The sequence below is a fragment of the Bubalus kerabau genome, unplaced genomic scaffold (genome assembly GCF_029407905.1).
Source record: "Bubalus kerabau isolate K-KA32 ecotype Philippines breed swamp buffalo unplaced genomic scaffold, PCC_UOA_SB_1v2 scaffold_40, whole genome shotgun sequence".
NCBI lineage: Eukaryota > Metazoa > Chordata > Mammalia > Artiodactyla > Bovidae > Bubalus > Bubalus kerabau.
In genome coordinates, this window is record NW_026577894.1 from 3,039,735 (window position 1) to 3,052,996 (window position 13,262).

The window sequence follows — 13,262 nt, forward strand, 5'->3', positions numbered from 1 at the left end:
AGTAGATTTAAAGTAAATGCTGCTTAATTAACTGCCCATCTAGATGGAATAAAATCGATCCAACAAAAGTCAGTTCCAAGTGAATAGTGAACCTAAGTGGAAAGGAAAGAAAAACCGGTAGATGACATAGGGGAATATCTTCATGACCTCAGGTAGCCAAAAGTCCAAGGGCAGGAATTTGTGTCTGCTGCGTTCATGCCGCATCTCCAGTATAGATGCCCAGTGTTTCCAGAGGGAACATAAAGGAAACTTCAACACCATCTGGAGGAAACTACACACATGCAAGCACTTGGGTCATTGTGAAGACACGCAGTGTTCTTAATGATCAGATTGAATGTCATATAAATGTCACTTCTCGTTAGTCTAACATCTAATGCAATCCTAATTAACAGCCATTCAGACTGATTTTCAGGATAAACTGATTCTAAGTTTCACATGAAAAATGAGCAAGAATACCTAGGAAAGCCTGAGGGGAAAAAGCCAGGTCCAGTGATGAGGTGTGATAAGGCCTACCAGGAGATAAGACAGATTTTTAAAGGCAGGATTATTATCATTTTTTTTGAAGAATCCAGGCCACTACTGTTACAAGTTTCATCATTGGCTCGGATACCACTACATAAAACACTATTCCGAAGACTCTTGACTTGTTAGGTGCCTTCCGATTCAGAGATTGGGAGGGCCCTGGGAGGCGCAAACGGAGGCGGCGGCGATCGCCTTAAATCAGAAAGTGGTGGATAAGTTTTTAAAGGTTTGCGCAGAGGGGCAGGGGGCTCGCCAGGGCACCCAGCTGCAGTGCCCTGTAAGCCCCCTCCTTTCTCAGGAGGTAAAGCACAGTCTCCCTCCTTTTCTTCATCAATGGCAGAAAAATATGATCTGCGCAGAAAGTGGAGACCCACCACCATCCACCGCCATAGCCTCCCCCACAGGCTCTCTAACAGCCTCATGACGGGGGTCCAGGACATTTCTAATCACATTCCACAGAGCAAAAGCATCTACAGGAACCCTTTTTGGCCCATGTTTCTCTTTCCCTGTTCCGGAGATCTTTTAACTGTTTGGTGACTGAATCTTATGGATGGTCTGATTGGGGATGTGTCTCTTAAGCTCTTAGGAGCATTTTTAGCTTAAAAAGACCAATCTTTATTAGAATGGTATCGGGCTGCTGCCTCTTTTAAATCTTTTTCATCTTGAGGTGAAGTATATTAATTATAAACAATTAACAAATTGCTTTTATTAATAATTTATAATTATTTATGCATTGTCATAAATAAATATATGTATTTATATAATTGTACATTTTAATTAAAGTAATATACTGTAAATATAAGTATTTACAATAAATTTTTGTAATATGATGTATGTAATGTAAATGATTACAATGTAATTCATAGCTAATATTAAATATTAATCATATATAATGTATATGTATATACATAAGTATAATGAATATATATAATAATGTAATAATAGCATTATTTAATAAATGTAATACATTTATATATTATTAGATTCATAAACATTTATTAATATTAAAATTATATTATTTAATTACAAAATAATAACAATACATTTTAATAAATTAATGTAAATTATTTATATATTTTATTACTAAATCACATTGGCAATTAATGCAGTGGATTAACCAGATTCATGAGCAGGATCTAAAGCATCTCTAATCATATTTCATAGAGAAAAGGTGTCAGTGGGGACCTTTTCTGGGCCATGTAAAGTGTAGTAAGTTTTTAGGGGCTTCCCTACCTTTTCCCAGATATCTAGGTTAACAGTGCCCTCTTCTGGAAACCAAGGACATTGCTCTTGTACAAATGTAAAAACGATTGAACATTAGCTTTCTTAAACTTAATTCCTCTTTTGTTTAACAGTTGTAAGATTACTCCTATAAAGAGTTGTCATTCTTTTGACTCACTGTTACCCGTATCAGAAAATTATCTTTTTTACCTCTTCGTCAAAAAGATTTTTACTTCCCACTGTTTTTTACTCTACCTATTTTATGCAGGGGGGTCTGCGGCATCCTGAGTGGGGTCCTAGCCGTCCGAAAAACTGTACAATGGGGGAGACTTACCTTCGGGACCCTGTTTCGGGTGCCACTTTGCGGGGTCCAGCCCCAGTTGGATCCAGGGATTCTCTCAGGAGAACGGTGTCGGCAAATGGAGAAAGTAAAGAAGAGAGATAAAAGGGGAAAAAAATAGGCTTAATCTTCCTTGGTTTACACAGAAAGCCAATAAAGTTCTTGACACAGAACTTGTTCTGTTCACGGAGTCTGCAGGCGCCCTCTCAGATGGGGTTAGGACTCAGGACGCCCTCTCCCTGGTGAAGACTCAGGGCGCCTTCCCGATAGGGTCTTAGAAGCCCAGGCAAAAAGTGAACAGAGAGCCCCTGTGTTTTAAGTAGTCATCCTAAAAAAAGAACAGAGAGAAAAAAAGAGTGAAAAGGAAAAAAAAAAAAATGACACAGGGAGACCAACCTCTGATGAAGCCGGGTCTGTAGCTTTATTTTCAAAAGGAGCTTTTATACCCTAAGTTACACATTTCCAGAAGTGAAAGATACAGAGTTATATAGAGTCAGCTCAACATTACATCAGTTTCACCCTTATCAAAAGCAGGACATTTTTTGCATAGCTTTTTATAAACAAGGGTCTTATGTTGTGCACACCATCTTCTGGCCCTGTGGCCTGTTAACATTTTGTAACTCTTTTGTGATAAAGGTTGGTCGCCCAGAAAACCTGTTTTCCCTTTATCTTTTTAGTCTGCAGTCCCCCTCAAGAAACAGAGATACATTCTTATGGAACAAAGGCACAGTGGGTTACAACAAAGAAAGAACTTACCAACTCAAGGGTTTTCTGTTGCTAATGCCAAGGCTACTGCTTGTTTTTCTTGCATACCAACTATTTTTGTTAATGTACTCCCAGGCGCACATTGGGTAAAGGACAAGGAAACTCAGCAGCAAACATTGGCTCAACAATGCAGTACTATTTTAATAAAGCTTTTTTATCGCTCGAAGGTTATGCTTGGGGTGTTGTGAACAATCATGTGCATTAGTTGTAAGAATGTGGATAAACCTGCCAAACAAGCTAAAATAGTAACAGAGGGGTTAAAGTAAAAATGTTCCTTTCAAGCCCAGGAGACTTAGTAACTAGAGCCTTAAGTTGATTTGTTTCAGAAAAAGGTGGTCAGGGATAGCCCCCTGTAAATGTCAAAAAAGTTGGTGAAAAGCATAATATAATAAACAGTAGACAGACAGATTTTAGTTTTGGGGTAGATGCTGGAGCAGATCCAGGGAATCCCTTGAGTCCTGTTTCGCCTTTGTCTGTCAGGTCCTCTCCACATGACGTTTGTCATGGTTGGGATCTCTCATGGTGGCTCCCGACATACATCAGAAGCTTTCTCTATCTCCTTTATACTTTAATAAAACTTTATTTATAACTTTATATATAAAAAGCTTTATATATATATATATAAACTTTATATATATAAAACTTTATATATAAAAAGCTCTGAGCAATCAAGCCACATCACTGGCCCTGGATCGAATTCCTTTCCTCCAGAGGCCAAGAATCCTGGCATCTGTCACAGCTCATCGCAGCAACATTTCAATACTGAAGAGATCCTCCAAGAACTAAGAGTCTTTTAATAGTACAAAGCCATAGATTACAAAATGAAAATACATATGACACCCCCCCCCCTAATTTGTGCAGCTTCACAGGTGCCACTATGAGGGTCAGGAAGATCCCCTGGAGGAGGGCATGGCAATCCACTCCATTGTTCTTGCCTGGAGAATACCATGGATAGAGGAGCCTGGCAGGCTACAGCACATAGGGTCGCACAGAGTGGGACACGAATGAAGTGACTTTACACTCACGCACCTTAATTTGTCAAGAAATAGCTGGAGTAACAGCAAATTTAGCCTTGGAGTACAGAATGAAGCAGGGCATAGACTAATAGAGTTTTGCCAGGAGAACACGCTGGTCATAGCAAACACCCTCTTCCAACAACACAAGAGAAGACTCTACACATGGACATCACCAGATGGTCAACACCACAATCAGACAGATTATACTCTTTGCAGCCAAAGATAGAGAAGCTCTATAGAGTCAGCAAAAACAAGACCGGAAGCTGACTGTGGCTCAGATCGTGAACTCTTTATTGCTAAATTCAGACTTCTATTGAAGAAAGTCGGGAAAACCACTAGACAATTCAGGTATGACCTAAATCAAATCCCTTACAGTTATGTAGTGGAAATGATAAAAGAGATTCAAGGGAATAAATCTGATAGAATGCCTGAAGAATTATGGGCGGAAGTTGGTGACATTGTACAGGAAACGATCATCAAGACCATCCCCCCAAAAAAAGAAATTGCAAAAAAGGCAAAATGGTTTTCTGAGGAGGCCACACAAATAGCTGTGAAAAGAAGAGAAGCGAAAGGCAAAGAGAAAAGGAAAGATATACCCATTTGAATGCAGAGTTCCAAAGAATAGCAAGGAGAGATAAGAAAGCCTTCCTCAGTGATCAATCCTAAGAAATAGAGGAAAGCAATAGAATGGGAAAGACTAGAGATCTCTCCAAGAAAATTAGAGACACCAAGGGAACTTTTCCTGCAAAGATAGCACAGTAAAGGACAGACATGGTATAGACCTAACAAAAGAAGAAGATATTAAGAAGAGGTGGCAAGAATACACAGAAGAACTGTACAAAAAAGATCTTCACAACCAAGATATTCACGATGGTGTGATCACTCACCTAGAGCCAGACATCCTGGAGTGTGAAGTCAAGTGGGCCTTAGGAAGCATCACTACAAACAAAGCTAGTGGAGGTGATGGAATTCCAGTTGAGCTATTTCAAATCCTGAAAGATGATGCTGTGAAAGTGCTGAACTCAATATGCCAGCAAATTTGGAAAACTCAGCAGTGGCCACCGGACTGGAAAAGGTCCGTTTTCATTCCAATCCCAAAGAAAGGCAATGACAAAGAATGCTCAAACTACTGCACAATTGCATTCATCTCACACGGTGGCAAAGTAATGCTCAAAATTCTCCAAGGCAGGTTTCAGTAGTATGTGAACTATGAACTTCCAGATGTTCAAGCTGGATTTAGAAAAGGCAGAGGAATCAGAGATCAAATTTCCAACATACGTTGGGTCATTGAAAAAGCAAGAGACTTACAGAAAAGCACATACTTCTGCTTAATTGACTACACCAGAGCCTTTGACTGTGTGTATCACAAAAAAACTGTGGAAAATTCATCAAGAGATGGGAATACCAGACCACCTGACCTGCCTCCTAAGAAATTTGTATGCAGGTCAAGAAGCAACAGATAGAACTGGATATGGAACAACAGACGGGTTCAAAATCAGGAAAGGAGTAAGTCAAGGCTGTATATTATCGTCCTCCTTATTTAACTTACATCCAGCGTACATCATGAGAAATGCTGGACTGGATGAAGAAAAAGCTAGAATCAAGATGATCAGGAGAAATATCATTAACCTCAGATATGCAGATAACACCACCCTTATGGCAGAAAGCCACGAGGACCTTGATGAAGAGCCTCTTGATGAAGGTGAAAAAGAGTGAAAAAGATGGCTTTAAACTGAACATTAAAAAAAAAACTAAGATCATTATTTTGCCATCAAAGGTCCACCTACTTAAAGAAACGGATTTTCCAGTAGTCATGTATGGATGTGAGAGTTGGACCGTGAAGAAGGCTGAGCATCAAAGAATTGATGCTTTTCAACTGAGGTGTTGGAAAAGACTGTTGAGAGTCCCCTGGACTGTATGGCAATCAAACCAATGAATCCTAAAGGAAATCAGTCCTGAATATTCATTGGAAGGACTGATGCTGAAGCTGCAGATTCAATACTTGGGCACCTGATGTGAAGAACACACTCCTTGGAAAAGATCCTGATGCTGGGAAAGAGCGAAGGCAGGAGGAGAAGGTGCGACAGAGGACGAGATGGTTGGATGGCATCACTGACTCGATGGACATGAGTTTGAGCAACTTCTGGGAAATAGTGAAGGACAGGGAAGCCTGGCGTGCTGCAGTCCATGGGGTCACAAAGGGTCAGACATGACTGAGCAACTGAACAACAGCAATTATTTCAAAGAATTCAAGTGATGTTGCATGTAAAGAAAAATATGTGAAAGCCTATCTCCACTGGCTTTTTTTCCAAAATGAATTTTCTCACCTTTTGCTTTATAAATTGAATTCATTTTACCCCCTTAATCCAGACTCAAGCTTCTGTTTGTATACTGGGAAATTCCTCCACCAACATGTGTGTAAGCTGATCCCCTTTAAATTCTGTTTGTTTCTGAGTGTAAATCTGCTTGCTCCCCAAGCCCCTGCGACGAGTAATGTCTGGTGACAGTAAGGTCCACCAGGTGCTCTGCCAAAGAGAAGCATTGGGAGTGACCTTTGACAAGTGAAGTCCCTGCCTCCCTCTGCACCTGCCTGTCTGCTCTGGTGATGCTTAAGAGCCCACCAGAGGTGGCCATGGGAGGGGACCGCCTCGGGAACCAGGACATAGGCTGCTCACGTCACGGCTCCCTGGTGTTTTAAAAGAAAGACCATATTTGCTCTTGAAGTTTATGAGTTTGTGTTTTTCCTGTTTTGGGCGATGCAGAGATTAAAAATGAAGAGCACAATAAACACTTATCAGATACCGTGGATAAGCTTCTATCCGAATCAGATGAGAAGCTTCAGCTTCATCTGAAGGAGAGAATGGCAGCTTTGGAGGATAAGGTGAGCCAGCCCCACGGCCTCTTTAGAAAGAGGCGCATCTGGCCTGGCCTGGCCTGGCCTGGCCTGGTCTGTGTGTGGGAAATCTCCAGGATAGCAGTTGGAAAACTCTTTCCATAGAGGGCCCCGGAGTGAATGTCTTCACTGGTATGAATAATTGAGTAGCAGCATTTCATGCTAGTGAATAAGCGTGACAGCATCCACAGGCAGTGTGTAAAGGAACAGACATAGATGTGTGCCTGCAACCTTTACAGAAAGCATCAGAGAGCCGGATCCACTGATGGCCCCAGTGTTACCAGCCACCATGCTAGAACTTTCTTCTAGGTCCACCCTCACCCTTTCGTTTCTTTCTTAGAAGTTTATTTCTGGGGCTTTGCTGGCAGTCCAGTGACTGAGAGTCTGCCTTGCAAGGTCAGGGACGCAGGTTCAATGGCTGGTTGGGGAGCTAAGATCCCACAGACCACGTGGCAACCGCGACAAAGGAATCCTGCATGACGCAGCTAAGCTAAGGCCTGACACAGTCAAATCAATAAGTTTAGTTCAGGATCTTTTACATAAAGTGATAGAAAAGACTGAATCAACTAAAAGCAAGTATTCTCATATTCCAACTCCAGCCTTCTCTCTTTTCATTTGCTTTGAAAAATGGCTGAGAACCTCCACCAGAGCAGCTCAGTGGGCAACACTCTGGTTCAGGTTCGGTGAAAACCTGTCCCAGCTGCACCAGTGCCCTAAAGACAAGGCCCAGAACCTTCCCTGAGGTTGGCGTTTGGGCAACGATTGTCTGAGAGAGACCAATGGTCACTACAAGTTCTGTGGCATGTTTTCCCCCCACAAAACCCAAGATGAAACACACACCTCACTAGAGACCACACAGTGTGGTCCCCTCACTTCACCCTGACCTGTGGGCTGGCCCTGAGGTGGGATAGTTTTGTCTCAGGTTTGAATTTGGCATGTGAAACCTGCGCCAGTTTCCTGAGTGACCACTGAACTGCAAAAAGCTATAAGCAGTTTCACTTCTCCCGGGACCTGGCCTCCTTGTATCTAGAAGATCAGTCGGGGAAGGAGGAGATTGTCTGCGTACAAGTTGATGTTAAAAGTTGTCATCCAGCCTCGTGCTGGCACTTCACTCTGGGCGCGAGGTCCGCCACTCATCCCGAGGTGCTTTATGCTTTCAGACAGAAGAGTAGCCATCCCACAGTCCATGCAACGTCCGTTAAGAATGGACACTAAAGCTGTTTGTATCTTTTTCAGAATTCTCTCCTATGGGAAGCTGAAAATGCTAAAAAGCAATTAGAAGAAATGCAAAACAACAAGCTACATATCTCTAAATCGTTTAGAAATTTGCTAAGAGCTGAATTGAGCTGGGTTCGTTGTTCCAGTCACTAAAGATGCTTAGCAGATGTCGAGTTACATTTTCCTTATGGCTAATCCACTGCTGTAACACGTATAGCATTTCTGGCTTTGAATACTGAATGTGTTTGCATTGTAGATGGATTTAGAGTGTGTGGCTAAATTCTGTTTGTGTGTGGTTCAGAATTCTGAGTAGTCCTTTCTGGGTTCACCCGAAAGCTGAGACAAAGCGTGAGCCTTTCACGTGGACTGTGCTGTCCGTTAGAAAGATAATATGAGCCACATATGCAATCTAAACTTTCTTAAAAACCAACAGGCTATTTGACGTCCTTTTTTCACTGCGAGTCTTGAAATCCTGTGTGATTTCCACATCGAGGTTTGCACCAGCCTGTCTCACGTGCTCAGGGGCTGCACGAGGTGAGTGACTGCCGTGGCCGACAGCACAGAGCTGCCAGGTTGAGTCAAGTGACTCAGAAACTTGGCCCGTTTGACTTGTTTTACCCCGTGAAGAAGGGGGGTGTAGAGGAATGAATGTCAGGAATGCCCAGGAATGCAGGTGAGCTCCATGGATACAGTTTAAAGCAATGAGAGGAGTGAGGGCAATAGAGTGAGTCCTGCCCCCCTACCCGAACCCCCGCCCCAAGTCCAGCTTCTCTCTACAGACTTCATCATTGTTAATGGCTTGCCGTGTTTCCTCCAGAAGCTTTTCTACACCTGAGATGGAACTTCTTATTCATTATGGTTTATAGGGTTTACTATTGTTCTGAGTGCTTCTATTTGCTATGGGACACTTAGAGAATATTTTCTCACAATGAAAATATTCGGAGTTGATAACTACTCCTGTAACCTGTTCTGCACATTTTGGTGCAAGTCATTTTACATCCAGAAAGCAAGCGGTGCAGGCTGTGTCATTTGCTGTTTCATAGGAGCAGCCTGGAAACCCTGAGAGCCGAACTGGACCAGACGAGGCTACGAGGGGCTCCCTTCCACCACGGGTAGGCCGCTCCCCCAAGCAGTTCCCCTCAGCGCTGTCGAGTGTGACAAGGGCCTGTCTGGTGTGTGGACAGTATGACTGGGTGTTGCTCATGGTCGCACCTCAAGGAGCCTGTAGCTTCGTGGCCAGCGAGAGAGAAGAGACAAACATTGTTCCTTAGGGTCAAACATGGTACCACGGACTGGTAGTCACAGGATTGACAACACTCAAAAGCACAGGCAGAGGTTTAGAGCTGGGGGGGGGGGGGGCGACAAGTTGATATTTGAGCGTATTCATTTGAGGGGCCTGACAGACTGTGACAGTGCTATTTCTTAAGAGTCGCAGAAGGTTAATAACCTGTAGTCTTTTTTACGTGAATGGAGACTGAGACATGACTTGTCCTTGACTACGGTGGGAGGAATCACCTGGCTTGTGAATGAGGCAAGCAGATCAAAGTGTAACACAACTGGGCGCAGATTTCTCAAGCCTAGTTCTTCTAAAGCAGAGTTACACCATATGTATGAAACGCTCAAACCAGGACCAGAACTTGCTGCTGGTACAACTCCTGTGCGCCAGTTCAAAATCCATTTCAGGTCCCTCCCTGGTCATTAAGTAACCAATGTGGGCAAAGTCCTAACATTAAAAGTGAAAGGTCTTAAAAACGCTTTTCCCAGAATTCTGTATGTATTAAACTCTGCCACCTAATCTCCTGTTGCCAAAGAGTAGTGTGAATAGCTTATACAAACCTGTGCAAATATTTCTGTTTTGAGTTCTCACACAGAATTACTCACACCAAGCTACTGAACAAGTACACCTGCTGTACCACATGTTGGAGGGGTTCTCTCTGAGATGGTCTCACGGGGGAGGGGTGGGCAGGGTGGGCGCTGTCTGTCTGTGCACAGAGGAGAGGCGAGGCTCACAGGAAGAGGCCTGAACCCCCAGCACTCTTCTGTTTTCACAGTGACCGTTAGGTAGTTTCTCATAAATCATGACACCCGCAGACACGACCGCCAGAAACATCATGATTCCACATGGTCACACAGCTCGGGCCTGAGGATCTGAGTGTGAGCAAATGCCACTTGACTTGTCTGGCCGCCGGTATCACTGTCACACATCCTTTCAAGGAGCGGAACCTCAGAAAACTCGAGAAGACGGCCAGGCAAGCTGCCTCAGCAGAGCCCACACAGCATGCTCCCATCTCTCCGAGAGAACAGGCTCCACAGGTGTCACCAGACTCGCCTGAGTGAATCAGAAGGAAATTTCAGCATCATCAGGAACACATTTGACAGGGAGTTGCAGAGGGGTGGGGGTGGGGTTGGGGGAGGATGAACCGGGAGACTCAGGTTGACATATATACAGCACCGATACTACACATAAAGTCAACGAGTAAGGACCTAGTGCATAGCACAGGGAAATCTACTCAGTGCTCTGTGGTGAAGTAAATGGGCAGGAAATCTAAAAGAGAGGGAGATACGTAGATAGATAGATAGATAGATGACTGATTCACTTTGCTGTACAGCAGAAATTGACACAGCAGTGTAAAGCAACTATACGCCAAGAAATGAATGAATGGATGAATGAATTTTTAGAAAAGGAACACACTGGGCACCCTAGAACTTGTAGAAATGAGGAGTCCACACCCAGGGTGCAGCACAGCGCTAGGGCTGCCCTAATGTTGGTTCACTGCCAACGGACTGCATGGACCAGGCCTCTTCTACCCCAGAGATCTCAACGCAGAGGCGGGGAGGCAGCCAGTTGCAGTCTCGCCAGAGCTCTGCTCTTGCTCACGCAGCCATGCCAAGGCTGAGATCACCGGGGAACAAGGGACCCACAGTCCACCTCAGGACAACAGACACAGCTGCCGTCACTTACTTCGTGAACATCCTGCTGCAGTTTCCTGTTCACGTCCTCGGACTTGAGGAGGTCCTTCCTGGCCGTGTCCAGGTCCTCCTTCAGCTCTGTCACATGGGCAAAGAGGGCTGCCAGGCGCTCCTCCATCTGGCTCTGCTCCTGCTTGTCTATGACTTCCTGGAGGTTGATCACCTTAGCCAGGTCCTCCTCGTGGCTTAGAGGGTCTCTAAGGGGGAAAGGAAGCCTTAGACAGCCTTGTTTTGAGAGGGAGGGACCACAGCACTTCTGGGCAATCGGTGAGGTCAAAACTGCCTTCTGCGCTCTGGGAGCTCACAAGACCCTCACAGCCACTCAGACCTACATGGTATGTTGGTGAGAGGTCCCGACAGCCCCACACAGACTGGATGGTAAGACAAGAACCAGACAGAGGGTGAGACCAAGGACTTGCCTTTCCATTGGCGCTTGGCATGTTTTCTTGCTCATGATTTACATCTAGCACCCTGTGCGTTAGTATCTTTTCCTGGTTATTCTCCTCTTTAAGAATCATCTGCTAAAACCAAAAAGTTGAATTAGAGTCAAGAAATAAGTAAAGACAGCAAAACACCTGGAAATATTCAAGTCTAAACTGAAAATGCAACATATAAAGAAAATACATGGTGATGCTATCCATCCCGAATACCACCAGGTGATTAGAGTCAGAATTTGTCTTCTGCTGGACAAAGGGGGTACTTAAGAGATCCTGCAGCTCTGAGCCACAAGTCTAGTTTACTAGTCATTAAAATAACCCAGGTGGGCAGGTTCTCAATCAGAACGATAAATAACATCTGATGCCCACCACTACAGCTTTCATTCTTTTTTAAAATCAAAGGATTCAAATGACAAACCCTTCACGGAAATTACACAATGACTGATCAAACTTACCTCTTTATGTGTGGCACCTAATTCTTCTTCTAACAAACTACACCTTTCGAGTGCTACTTGTAATCACGCTCTCAACTCAAATAAAAGGGGCCAAGTCACCTTGTGTTGATGTGTGTATATACGTTAGTACACTTCTTAGTGTATACTCACCCTAATACATAGATACTGTCACAGAATACCTTTAATGTCTCTCATTGATCTTAACGTCAAGAGAATCTGCTTGTTAACAGCTTTAAATTCTAAATTTGAGAGAACAAAATGTTATCCTAAATTAATTCTATTACCCAGTTTTTAACTGCAAGTTGATATACAGAATATAATAAATCTTGAGACATTCATGCCAACGAATACTTTTTAACTGGGGGTTTCCCAGGTGGCTCAGTGGTAAAGAATCCGCTTGCCAATACAAGAGGGCAGGTTCGATCTCTGGGTCGGGAAGATTGCCTGGAGTGGAAGATGGACACCCACTCCAGTATTCACGCCTGGGAAGCCCCATGAAGAGAGGAGTGTGGTGGGCTACAGTCCACAGCGTCATAAAGATTTGGACATGACTGAGCATGTACACAGGCAATGCTTTTTAACTATATAAAACTCTGACTTCTTACAGAAAAAAATATATATACAAGAATTCAAGAAGCTCAAAAGTCAAGTAGTTACATAAATACATGCATCATCCACCTAACAAGACAGCAAGTGTACAAATCCAGGACGGTTGGGTGGCTGGTACCTTCTCGTCCAGGGTCTTGTGGTGCTCAAACAGCAATTTCGGTGCCCTGAGCACCTCCACGTCGCTGGTAATGCTGGCTAGCTTGCTGCTGCTTGCGCCTGCTGCATGCCCACCGTCATCTGGAGGGACGGCACATACCAGGAAACCAGGCACTCCAGGTGCTCCAGCAGCAGCTGCAGGGCAGGGCCAAAGGAGCACCATCAACCTCATGCTTGATTCAGGGCCAATAACTCCTCTCAGACTCACCCTATAGCGGAAAGCATGCTAAGGCACATCGGAATCCCGCCAGTTCAAGCTAAAGTTAGAGTGGACTTTCCCAGGGGCCCAGTAGTTAAGACTCCACACTTCTGCAGGGGTCATTGGTTTTAATCCCTGATCAGGGAACTAAGATCCCACACAAAGTGTAGCATGGACAAAAATGTAAGTTAAGAGAACTCCCCCCTCAAATGTTCTAAAATTACATTAGCTCTCATCATAAATTTGAAGCAAGGTATGAGAATCCCGAACTGATCCACCCTGGTCTGCTCAGTGGGAAGGTGTGAAAAATGACTTGAAAATCAGACAGAGTTTAAAGACACCAAAACGGAGGCCAGTGGTGACCCCCCGTGGGGCAAATGTCAACACTTGAGAATCCCCTTACTGACCCTGGTATTGCTTCTTTCCACTCTAAGCTCAGTGATTTCTTCTTAATCTTTCAA